Source organism: Cetorhinus maximus, chromosome 6, assembly GCF_964194155.1.
Source record: "Cetorhinus maximus chromosome 6, sCetMax3.hap1.1, whole genome shotgun sequence".
In the NCBI taxonomy this organism is placed as follows: domain Eukaryota; kingdom Metazoa; phylum Chordata; class Chondrichthyes; order Lamniformes; family Cetorhinidae; genus Cetorhinus; species Cetorhinus maximus.
In genome coordinates this window covers 13485055-13489052 of record NC_135884.1, presented here as the reverse complement: position 1 = coordinate 13489052, position 3998 = coordinate 13485055, and the positions used below count along the sequence as shown (strand labels likewise).

Here is a 3998-nt window from a genome sequence, read left to right as displayed (position 1 = left end):
CTCAAAGAGGCAGGCTTTCCCCCCTCCTCCTGGCGTGCAGCGCGTTGACAGGGAATGGGCGGACCTTCCTTCTCCCGGCGTGCAGCGCGGCGCCCTCACCGCCCACCGTGCGTCGAAGGGAATAGGCGGACCTCCTTTCTCCCGGCGGGCACCGCGGCGCCCTCCCCGTCAAAGAAAAAAAAATGGGCGGACCTCCTTTCTCCCGGCGTGCAGCGCGGCGCCCTCACCGCCCGTCGAAGAAAAAATATGGGCGGACCTCCTTTCTCCCGGCGTGCAGCGCGGCGGCTTTGGTTCCGATCGGACGGGGAAGCAGGCGCCATTTTGTCGGTGTTAGCTGCGAAAAGAGGCGAGGCGGCAGGTAGGGGCGCTTTCGAGATAATTGGGTAAGTCTTAACCATTGTGGCGCCGCTTTGAATACTTATAGCCACCGACTGTGTCCCCCCAGCGTCTGTAGTTTAGAGTTTGGCGGAAACAGCGAGTGCTTAGCGGGACCAGGAGCTCGCCAGTGCATCGGGGCTGTCATGTTGGGAGGATTGAAATCCCGGCCAAGACATAAAGCCTCAGCCACTGGGCACTGCCACACACACCATCTTGCAGCGTATCATAGTGCAATGGCAAACTTGTTGGTCTTCCAGTGCAAAGAGTTGTCCCCGACCCAGTGTTGCCAACTGGCACATTCCAAGGTCCAGGACTAGGTGCTGAGGGACGCACTAAAGCTTGGGGCAGGTGGAGCAAAGGCGCAATGGGGAATGGTCGCTAAGACCTTCCTGCCACAGTGCACCGAGGGACTGGGACCTGTTTAGACCCCTCGGGCTGTCAATGAATGTATGCATTGAATACTAATTGTATTATAATTGTATTGAAGCACCTCAGAGTACAATGTGATGTATGTTGATAACTCCAATACTATTGCACTGTTTGATTGCCTGTAATGACCATATGATTGTAATATTCATCGATTGTATTGAAGCACCTCGTGATCCATGTGTAAAAGTTGAATCCGATTGTACCTTTTGTGATGGCGATTTAAAAGTGTTTTGTAATGTTCCAGATATTTTATGAATAAAGTATATTTTTCAAAAAAAAAATCTCAACCAGATAGCTTGGATTCAAATCTACTTTTATTAAGCGTGAGGGGATTGTTTAAGAGCACACGTCTGCATTGTGTATTTTCTAAAGTACTCAAAACTTATTCTGCAATCTGTTCTTTACAGGTGAAGCCATACCACTCTACCCAGCTCCAGACATGCCAAGATTTAATAAGCCGTGTCAGGTGGCTATGGTGAAACACACTCGGCCCTCGGAGCACGGGGTGAAGCAGAAAGGCTGAGATTGGAGAACAAATTTCTATGGGCAGAATTTCGGAGACATCAGGACTATGTGAACTGCATAGCCAAGTGAGGAACATGTCAGTTGAATAACAAACTAGGTAAGGAATTCTCTGTTCCGTGCTGCACTCCACAGGTCAGTGGCTTCCACTACTGACTGTGATTGCTGTAGTCCTGCAAATTATGATGTGTTGTTTGGGTTGCCTAGAAAAAAAAGTGTAGTGTTAACTTGTCATTAGCTATCCCTAACCTGAGAAAAAATAAAAACCGCATCATTAAAACTGTGTTTCCCCAACACCTTCTGAATTTCTAGCCCTGGCTTACAGCTAAATGATCAAAGTAATGTATGATTTTCTCTTTCCGTTGTAGTTCTTACTACTCAAGTGTTGCAGTTCATGCAGGACCTTGTTGCTTTCTTGGAGGATAATGATGACAGAGCAGGAGTGAAAGCAAGGTAAGTACATGTAGAACCACCTCTCCCTCTCTGATGTAAACATGGGTCTCACTGAAATGGTACAACATCAAGGCTATTCAAGCTGTAAAAAATACCTGTTTACCAGTAATCAGGCATGTAAAAGCAGGTACCTTTACTGCATGTAGAGAATACCTAGAGCTAGGTGGTGAAATAAACACACACAGTTCTGGGACTGAGCAGTTGAGGTATCAGCAAAACTCTTAAGCATTGCTAAAATTGTAAGGCCAGGAATTTCAGCATTATATGTATTTTCCCATGATTGCATTCACCATAAAATGTAGTCAGCCGCTAGTGAGCTTGCTTTAAAACCTTTCAACCCAGTTTGATATGCTCATTCAAAGATGAACTCTAATCTCTTGTAATTTTACCAAGTAAATGCATGTGTTATCTTTCCAGGGTTCATGAGACAGCGCCATTGGACAAATGGAGTGCCAGTATTGAACGAATCTGAGCTCAATCACCCCAAAGCTGATGCACAAATACGAGACAGCCACCCAAAAAAAAGGACAAATGGGAACAATATACAATTGGTTCACATAGCTCCGGTGCAAGTTGACTAAGAACTGATGGGGATTTAGGTTTTTATCATTTTAAGCTGGTGTTGTGAAAAAATCTTCTTTTGGACAAAATTTTTTAATAAAATTCAGATATTATTTAAGTAATTCTTTTTCTGGTATTTTTCAATGCATTGTATTGCTGATCGAGAAAGATTCCAAGAAGAAAACTTATGGTCCGTTTAGGGACCGGTAACTTTTTTTGCCAAAGTAGATGAATTTTGAAATGCTGTTTACTTACTAAGAGAATAAATCCACAAAATTTGAGATTTCAAACAGAATTTTTAATGTACAAGAGGCCACCTAAGGCCACAGATGGGTGAATGGTCAGCCTATGTCAGTAAATGCTTATAGTTTTTATAAAATATACCCAAAAGAAGTCCTATGATTTACTAAAGTCACTACAGATCATTGCTTGGCATGCTGTTGAAACTTTTCATTTTACACTCATCAGGGTAGCTTGGCAGTTAACTGTTTCGTGGTGAATTCTCCATGGCAACACCTCTACCAATCAGTCCACTTGCCAGCCAATCAGCATACTTCTGATGGAGCATAAATTGTCGTTCCCTTTACAATTGGTACTCTTGTGAATCTGTCCTGATGAGTGCAAGACAGAAAGCTTTGACAGCACGTCTCATTTTTCAACAATACTCAATGCAGATTGTCAGGATTCGAGCTGCTAAGTTTGCAGGTTTGCCCCATGCTGCTGGTGGAGCACATGGGCCTTTTGACTTTGGAGCACTGTTCAGTTTGGAGGTTTGCCCCATGCTGCTGGTGGAGCTCGTGGGCCTTTTGGCTTTGGAACATGCTCATTAAATTCTGCAAAAGAAAAAAATAATAAAAATCTACTTTAAAAAATTTATCCTGTGATTTGGATACAGATTTTCTTGCTTCAAACTTCAAAGAGCCTTAGCCTGGCCTCTGGATTACTAGTCAGCGACATTACCACTATGCCATAGTCTCCCCCATGAAATGGTCTACCAAGTCACTCAGTTGTATTCAAGATGGTGGCTAATTACCACCTCCTTGAATGCAGTTAGGGATGAGCAATAAATGCTGGTCTTATCAGCAAGCCCACATACTGCGAATGAATTAAAAAAAACTTCGGTGAGGACAGGATTAGTCTCGGCTGTGATAACTTCACATGATCTAAACCTATGCTTCCATTCTCAGGCTTCCATGTGGAGAGTATCAACTTGGGCATGGTCTTAGGAAGGTATCTTGTCACCTAAGGGGAACTTCTAAGAAAAAAATTGCTTCAATACTTGCCAGCAGGTTTCCTTCTGGCCTGTAGCAGCTGATTGAGTATCTGGAAAAGAAATGGTGTAAAAACTGTGAATACCTTTTGTTTCTGAGACACGAATCCATGATCCAATTGTCTCTGGATTGCTGAGGTATATATTTTGGATCGCGTGAGCCACAGGTAATCAAACAGATCTCCAATTATTAAATGACATCCCTCACATGCACATGCTGTGTGTCCCGAGTTGCCCATCTGCACATTTCAAGTTTGATTGTCACAGGCACAAGGTGAGATCCTGCAGTTTGATCAGGCTGGTTGAATGGGAGAATTCCTCACCTGTCTCATGGGCTACCATCTATCTTGGTTGTGCCTGTGCGAGTGCAAGATTCTCCCACATA

At 43.9% G+C, this 3998-nt stretch overlaps 1 long non-coding RNA gene across 2 annotated transcripts; it reads left to right on the top strand.

Moving 5' to 3' along the window:
- Nucleotides 1-272: 272 nt before the first annotated feature.
- Nucleotides 273-2465, top strand: LOC144681544 (uncharacterized). Of its 2 annotated transcripts, none has more exons than XR_013576794.1 (4): nucleotides 273-383; nucleotides 1215-1429; nucleotides 1698-1782; nucleotides 2200-2465. It is a non-coding gene; the product is annotated as an uncharacterized LOC144681544 (long non-coding RNA). The 2 variants fall into 2 exon arrangements; XR_013576795.1 differs by lacking the exon at nucleotides 273-383 and adding an exon at nucleotides 522-752.
- Nucleotides 2466-3998: the final 1533 nt, after the last annotated feature.